Below are 8,435 nucleotides of genomic sequence, written 5' to 3' on the forward strand. Positions count from 1 at the left end.
ATCTTTTAGTTATTTGGAAGATATAAGATAAAAGATTTTATCAACTGAATAATCAGAGTCCAAGCCCAATCAAGCCTTATATAAAGAAACCCAGGGGGGACTTCACTGAATTCATTCATTCTCTCATACTCCTCTCACTTTTCTTTCATCTTGTATTCAACTCCATTCATGGAGAGCTAAGCATCTAGGGTTATTCTGCTGTAATTCCATTATGGATTCTGAGGTTAGATTGAGTTAATGCAATTATTTACTTTGGTTATTGATTTAAGTTGTTCTCTCTATGTCTTTCATCTCTCTATCTTGTTAAAAGCAAAGATTTTTGCATCATAATGTGTTTGAATCTACATGCATATTGATTATATGAGTTTTAGGGTTTCTAGGTTTAAATTGAGAATCTACTTTGATTTAATTTAGGAACTTTCATATGATTAAATGGTTTTTACTATCAATTGAGAATGTACTTTGATTGATTAGTAATAATTTCAACTATAATCAATTGAGAATTTACTTTGATTGATTAGCTTTTAATTTGGTTAGGAGATTTAAGAATAGACATGATTAAACACAATAGAATTTGATTGAGAATGTACTTTGGTTGAATTTATTGTGAATAATCTAGAAAGGTTTTGCATTTGATTGAGAATTTACTTTGGTTAAATGCATGATCGCCCTCAAATTAATTAAGAATGTACTTTAATTAATTTGAAATAATCAATTGAACAATTATCCGTGAATAACCGATGACGAATCTACCTTGGAAAAGCAGTGGAATTAGCCTATTTCATCGTAACTGTTTTTAAGTTTCTTATTTGTTCTTTAAACATTCTCCAAACATTACTTTTATCCATAAGCATTGCATAGCATTCGTAAGAGTCAGATATTCAAAAGCAATTTCGTGTTCGTTGGGAGACGACTCAGGGTTACTTTAGCCCTATCTACTTTCTATAATACTACTTGACAATACTGAAGTTGCCTTGAAAAGTAGTATTAATTTGATAGCTTCAACGACAGCTTATCAGCGCTCAATGGTAGTCAGCGGGGCCTGAGCGCCAGAATTGCGATAGGTTTGGCGCCCAGCTGCAAATGGGTGATGCTCAAGCGCCAAGAATGCGAAAGGGATGGGCTCAATAGCGAGGAGGTTCCACTCAGCGTCAATTTACTTAGCTTTTTATCTTTGTTTTCTCCTTCATTGGCTTTTATGGTTTTTCTTAAGGCTTTGATGATAGTGTCACTATGCCAAAAAAGACTTTTTGTACCAGCTTGTGAGCAGTTATAGAAAGTTTTCACTTTTTATACCTGCTCTAGAACCAGTGTAAAAAGTTTAACTTTTTATGCCTTTTCTGTTTATAACAGGTACAAAAGTCTTATATTTACACTTTGTATTATGGGAACAAGTATAAAAAAATTCCCTTTATTGCTCGAAATGAACTCTCTTTTTATACTTGTTGGTGCTATAATAGGTATTAAAGAGTCTCACTTTTATACCTGATGGTATTATAACCAGTGTGGAAAACAAGACTTTTTATATCTGATGTGACTTTAACCGGTATAAGAAAGTGACATTTTTTTAAATATTTAATTTGTGTGTGCTATTGTCCATATCCAAACCTACATAAAATTCAATCCCAGAATACAGTTTACATAATCAATAACAAGTAAAATAATCAATGTTGTTTTTATTAACACATCAAAATATAATATTTACTGAACAAAGTTTCTAAAGATATTTACCTAATATAATTACTTAACGTAGTTACACATAAAATAGTTCCTAAACTCAAAATGTAATATTGAAACATCTAATCATTTACAAATGGTTAAAAGAAATGCAGTCTACTACTCCCGAACATCCTTTATGACATATTGCTCCATTGACCTGTTTGAGAAAGTTTACTAGCTTCTTCACTTCAAACTTCTCTTGGATCAATTCTCCTTCATTTTAAGTCAACTTAACTGCTAAAGCTTCCACCTGTGAGGAATATATTGTTAAGTATGAATGTTTAGCATCATTAACATGAATTGAAGAGCTAAAATATTTTTCCTCATGCATTATGAAATAGCTTCGGAGAAATATGCGGGGCTCAGAAAAAGGAAATGAAAACATGCTCCACAAAAGTAAGCCCGATGATTAAGCCTTCATATTATTCATCATGCTGATACGTGATCCAAATATACCCACCATAACACATTTAGGAAAGACACACCCAGCTATTAAAAATTAATAAAGAAAACAACGACAAAAAAATGGATAGAATCCTTCATGATATTAATTTCAATGGAAAGCAAGAAATACAGATAGAGAAAGCAAGTTAAGGTGAGAAAAAGGTAAATTGAAGCGGGAAAAAGAAACTAAAATACAAAATGTTTGCCTCAGACCTCAAGAAACTAAAATTCAAAATACTTTCTAAAATGCATTTACCTAGAAAATCATCAAAAAGTTCAAACCCAAAAAACAATGCAAGTCAGTCCCAAAAAATTAATACCAAGTTTGTTTCACCAATGTACAGAGAAAAAAAAGGTAATATTATACATTGATTATTTTGAAGCGAAAAAAATTTGGCAAGTGAAATTTTAAAAAAGAAATACTTATAAATGTTTTGACAGCAGTAGAATTAAAATGAGATAATGGTGCACATGAATGATGTACCAAACATAACGTCAAGCAGCTCTTGAGAAAACATGAGCCATCAAATTTAATGTGAAATGACATGTACATCCCTATCTTGCCATAAATTTCACCTTACCTTATTATGGTAAATGGAAGGCCAGAACTCCTCAGAAAATCCTCCCCCATCTTCTTATGCTTCAGGACACCAAATAGGTTAATGATGCTACATGAAAAAGGAACAATGACAAGTCCATGACAAAAGTTTTGGAACATAATGAACATAATAAGTTTCATCAAATAATTACACAATCAATCTTCTGGAAATTTTACATTAAGTGAGAACTGAACAAATATTTCACCTTAGTAAAGTTATTATTTGAAAATTTTCAGTTGTCATCGTTTTCTCTAGTGTGACAGAAGCTTTAGCCATTGAAATATTAAAACAATAAAGTTCCTCTGGCCACACATCAATGTCTGAACATTTAAAAGAACTAATTAAATATATAAAATTTGTCTGTGACTTTTTACAAACAAGTTTATAGAAAATAAATTTGTTTTGATTGATTATAAGCGAACTTGAAAAAAAAAAACAAGTTTTCATTACAATAATAATTTTCAATAAAAAGATTATTAAATCATGATGTTTAGGATAAGTAGAAGAAAGAAAGAAGCTAACAGCTCCAATCTTATCCACCTCTCTCTTTATTCTTTCCACAAAATCTAGTGTATCTACAAAAAGCAATTGAAAATAAAAGCAGAGTTGTGTATTTTAAATAAGGTATAGTATATGTATGTATATACCCAAAAGAATAATGTATATACCCAAAATCTAGTGCAGCGAGGGGCTTTTACCGCGGTTGATTTTCACTATACGTCGCGGTTCTTGAACCGCGGCATATTCAGCCGCGGTAGTAAGTCAGACACTTTATGCCGCGGTTCGAACCGCGGTATATAGGCTGCGCAATATGCCGCGGTTGTCTAGGGAACCGCTGCCTAAATTCATTTTTTTAAAAAAAAAATTCAAAAAAAATAATTAAAAAATGCACTATATGCCGCGGTTCGCGGTTGAACCGCGGCATATAGGCTGAAGCATATGCCGCGGTTAGTGTCAAAACCGCGGCCATATGTCTCGTTTTTTAAAAAAAAACGAAGCACTATATGCCGCGGTTGTGGTTAGAACCGCGGCATATAGGGGGAATATGCCGCGGTTGTGGTTAGAACCGCGGCATATTCCCCTGCAGTTTTTTAAAATTGCAGGTCTGTTTTTGTGATATCCACTACCACAAAAACAGACCTGCATATAAAAACATTTACAGAAATGCAATTTCAACATAACAAACACATGTTCAAATGTATTTCAACATCAAATAAAGTAGAGAGTCTAAGAAATCAAAAGCTAATCAAATGCATTGTTTAAATCTAAATCTAAGAGCTATTGTATAATCTAACTATATACTTCGCAGCAGCGTTCCTAATGAATAGTAGGGACTTCTCAGGAACTGGTGTAGTAGTCTTGAATCTCTGCAAAAGACAATTCATTTTAATTAGTGTATATGAATTCAACATTTGTTAAAAAATCAAAATTTGTTAAAGTTAAATATTACCGTTTCCCAGCTTCTTGTGATGTGAGAACGAACAATATGGGTCATCCAATACATTACATAGTATCCACACTCATATGACCCATTTTGTCTGTTACACTACAATATATCATCACAGTTGATAATAGTTAGTGAATAACATTTGTTATAAAACAATTATAACAAAGTATGACTTTAGCATATGTCAAACCTTGAGAGAAATCCAAGCAATCTTTCTACTCTTAGCAATTGATCTCCCGTCCATCATCATACTTGCTGGAATAGAACTGTATATAAAAAAATGTTTTAGCATTCAGTTATATAACAAAGAAAGTCCAAACATTGAGGTTCTTACCAATCAATTGCTTGTCTGAGTTGTGTGGGAGGAGGCCTGTGCAATGAGCAGAACCACAAAGCATAGTTGTCTTGCACAGACATAACAAGAAGTTGCCAATGGCGCATGAAATTCATAATAACGTAACTATTAAATATTAAAATCACATATGGAACATTATTATGTTAACAAAGTTCACTTACCCGGATATATAAGGCAAAAAGTATATTTTCTTGCCCCTTCGAAAACTGCTTATCAGACTCATGTTGATATGATCAAAATCATTTGATTCATGAATGTCTTGGGGATCAATGAATCCATAATCATCAGAACGCCCCAACTTATTAGTGACCCCAGACATATACCTGAAATCAAAAATTAACTTTGATATAAGGATACTTGATATATAAATCAATTTTATATATAAATAATTGGTCATAGACTTACATCGTCCATAGTTGAATAATTGAAATATTCAACTCTTGTGTTCCCGACGCAAGCTCACGGACATCTTGGCTATTAAGGTATATTGGGACCTCAGAGCCATGCCCAAATACATTAGCATCATACTGAACCTCCAAAGGCTTATCATCAAGGATGTCAGCAAGTAGATGCAATGAAGAAAGAGGGTCATCCTCAGATAGAGGAATCTTCTGTTGTTCCTGCGTCTGTTGTTACATGAAAAGATAAGATAAGTTTTGAAATCAAAAACCTTTAAAATTGAGAAGTGTAAAGAAGAATTTCATACCGAGGGGTCAGAAACTGGTTTAACCAAAAATTTAGGCCAACTGATAAACGACTTATATGCTTGTTCCACAGTGAAAATCTCTTCCGTGGACAGTGGAACCGAGGCATCTGGCATGATCATTTCATCCACTGAGACCTTCACCTCATCCTCTAATAGTTGCATACCATGACATACAGTCGCTGACCTAAACTCTGTTCCACGAGCTACCAGCACCATCTCAGTATCCTCTAAAATGTATAGCAGACATGGACTACCATCGTCCATGTCATCCTCTGGGATGGCTGATGCGGAACAACTTCCTTTGCCGCTTCTCCCTGTCAGAGTAAATGTTAGATTATACAAGAGTTAGAAATAATTGCACATAAATGTTTATTAAGTTTACCTGTGGGAGGGGGAGGGACCACATGTTCCTCTATAGGAGACTGCATCGGGCGCATGCTCTGAAACTGCTCCTGGTAGAGCATCTGGAATTCAGCCCTCACCTCGGCCCTGATCTCCTGCATAAGGTCATGTCGGACCTTTTTTGTGATCTCTTCTGTCATCCTTTGTGTATCGCTGTACGAATATGAAGGCTGACGAGAAGAGCTCCCAAAATAATCCGTAATTCCTACTCCAGGACCTGCAGCACGTACACGTCCAGGGTGCTCAGGTCGTCCAATTGCTTCAGCAAGAATATCCTGGCGACCCTCTGGAGTGAATTGGCCTTGGGAGCTCTGCTCAACCAAGGCGTCCTGTAACATTACAAAACACCATTATCAGTTAAATAGTTTAATGTAGTATGTATAATGACAATATTTATTATTTTAGGAACAGTGATAACTTACAATTTTTTCAGAAATCTCTCGTGCTGAGTCGGAAGAGTAGGTGCCCGATGGTCGCATACGGGCCAACTTCCATTTCTCGTGTCTAGACGGTGGAGAAGGAGGCTGAGGAGGGCTACCACTCTGAGATGGTGGTATAGCATCTGCCTTTTGCTTGAGGATTTTCTCCTCAAGCTTCCTATACCCACCACGAGATAATAGGTGGGGGTTTTTGTTCTTAGCACTTGTTCCTTGTGCTTTGCTTCTAATTGCCTGTCACATACACATTAATTAATGAGTTCATATGATATATATTTGTTAATGAGGAATTAAATAATATGAACTACACTAACCTGCCATTCCTCTGACATCCGACTCTCTTTAAAAACCCGCCAAGTCTCCTCATCAATGGACTTATATGCATTACATGGAGTTTTATGTTTAAGGTGTCCAAAGATGTACCTTGATGTCAACTTGCTTTTAAAGTTTCTGAAATTTTCTGCAACAGTTGACAAACACTTATTTCTAAGTGTTGGGACATTTGGAATGTCAAATGTCATCTGAAAAAAACATAATAAAGTTGTATTAGTACAAAATTATCAATATAAACAAATTATAATTCAAATGCTATTAACTAACTTACCAATATATCTTGCCAAATAATGTTCCGATCACCCTCGGACACATGATCAAAAGATGGAATGAGAATACTAATCTTATCACGTGCCACTACTCCAAGGTATGATCGGAAGTCATCTGCATTGGGGCCAGTAGCCACACCCGTGGTGACATTCACATTCACCGGAGTTCTTTCACCACTATTTTTCCTGATTAATAGTTGTTTCATCCTAGTGGGTCCTCTAGTGGATCTGGGTGGGGGAGCCTCATCCCCTGAAGAATGTGGATGATCAGCCATATATCTGTCAAAATAAATAACAACATTAAATTTTCTTTCAAGACTTATGTAATATCATATAAATTAACAAAACATGTAATAGTATCCAAATTGAAAATTCATACATAAAGATATGGATTCATGATACAAAAGCAGGATCTGATGGAGCAGGGAAGGAAGTTCACACCTAACAATTCATCATATGTATATTCCCTCATCATGATCTGACCGAATTGCATGTACATCATCGTCAACTACAGATTGGTCATCCAACTTTGTTGTAGTTTGAAATGAATGGTTGTCAGCAATATCAATATTAATTAGATTGTCTTCGTTAACTTCAATTTGTTTTTTGCCTTGAAGAGCAACATACCAATGGTCAGACGAAGGATCTTTGACATAAAAAACTTGAGATGGTTGATGTACCATGATAAACGGTTCGTCTCGATAACCCACCTTGCGAAAATCAACCAGTGTCATACCCGAGTCATCTATTTTCACACCACTCTTATTGTCAAACCACTTACACTTGAACAATGGAACGGAAAACTTGGTGTAATCAACCTCCCATATCTCTTCTATTATACCATAATATCTCATTGATCCAAGTACAGGAGATTGATCTTTTGATGTGGAAAATTGAAGTGACTCAGCTTCTAAACTGACTCCACTATTTTGTACTGTGCTTTTATCATCCAAAGTCTTCGTATAGAATGTGCAATTATTGACTTCATAACCTGTACAACACACGACATCAAACTTCAAACCATTTGCAAGCCACAATAAAGTTTCAGAAGAATGTGGCTCTTTGTCAATTTCAGATTTGAACCAAGACATAAATGTTTTGTTATGCTCCATCAATTGCCATTTCTCTGATTGTCTTGGATTTTTATTCTTAACAATGGTTTTGTGTGCTTCCAAAAAAGGGATCACCTCATCTGTGTTGTTCAATATATAAAGATGCGCTTGCAACAATTCTTCGCGATCTTTTGTCACCACATTGACACCTCGGATGCTTTTACTTGTAGAAAATTTATTCAACCATGCTGTGCGAGGAACTCCTATTGGATTCGTTGATGTCATGTAATCTGAACAAAACTCGATACTTTCTTCAGCAATATACCTTTCAATCATCGAACCTTCAGGATGATATGGATTTTTAACGTACCCTTTCAAAATCTTCATATAACGCTCAATAGGATACATCCATCTTAAGTATACCGGTCCGCACAACTTGATTTCTCTAACCAAATGAACAAGTAAATGTACCATGATGTCAAAAAAAGATGGAGGGAAAAACATCTCTAGTTCACACAAGATGATAACAATCTCGCCTTGAAGTTCATCTAACTTTGTAGGATCGATGGCTTTACTACATATTGACGAGAAAAATGAACACAACCTGTTTATGGTGTGCCTAACATTTTTGGGCAAAATTCCACGAATAGCCACCGGTAACAACTGTTGCAT

At 35.1% G+C, this 8,435-nt stretch overlaps 1 long non-coding RNA gene across 1 annotated transcript; it reads right to left on the minus strand.

Annotated features, from left to right (window-relative positions):
* Positions 1-3,939: 3,939 nt before the first annotated feature.
* Positions 3,940-4,466, minus strand: LOC148206021 (uncharacterized). Its single transcript, XR_015780404.1, has 3 exons — positions 4,400-4,466; positions 4,213-4,308; positions 3,940-4,129 (listed from the first exon to the last, which is right to left on the minus strand). It is a non-coding gene; the product is annotated as an uncharacterized LOC148206021 (long non-coding RNA).
* Between the last annotated feature and the right edge of the window lie 3,969 nt (positions 4,467-8,435).

Source organism: Vigna umbellata, chromosome 1 (genome assembly GCF_029865625.1).
Source record: "Vigna umbellata cultivar VRB3 chromosome 1, Vumbellata_1.0, whole genome shotgun sequence".
Lineage (NCBI taxonomy): Eukaryota > Viridiplantae > Streptophyta > Magnoliopsida > Fabales > Fabaceae > Vigna > Vigna umbellata.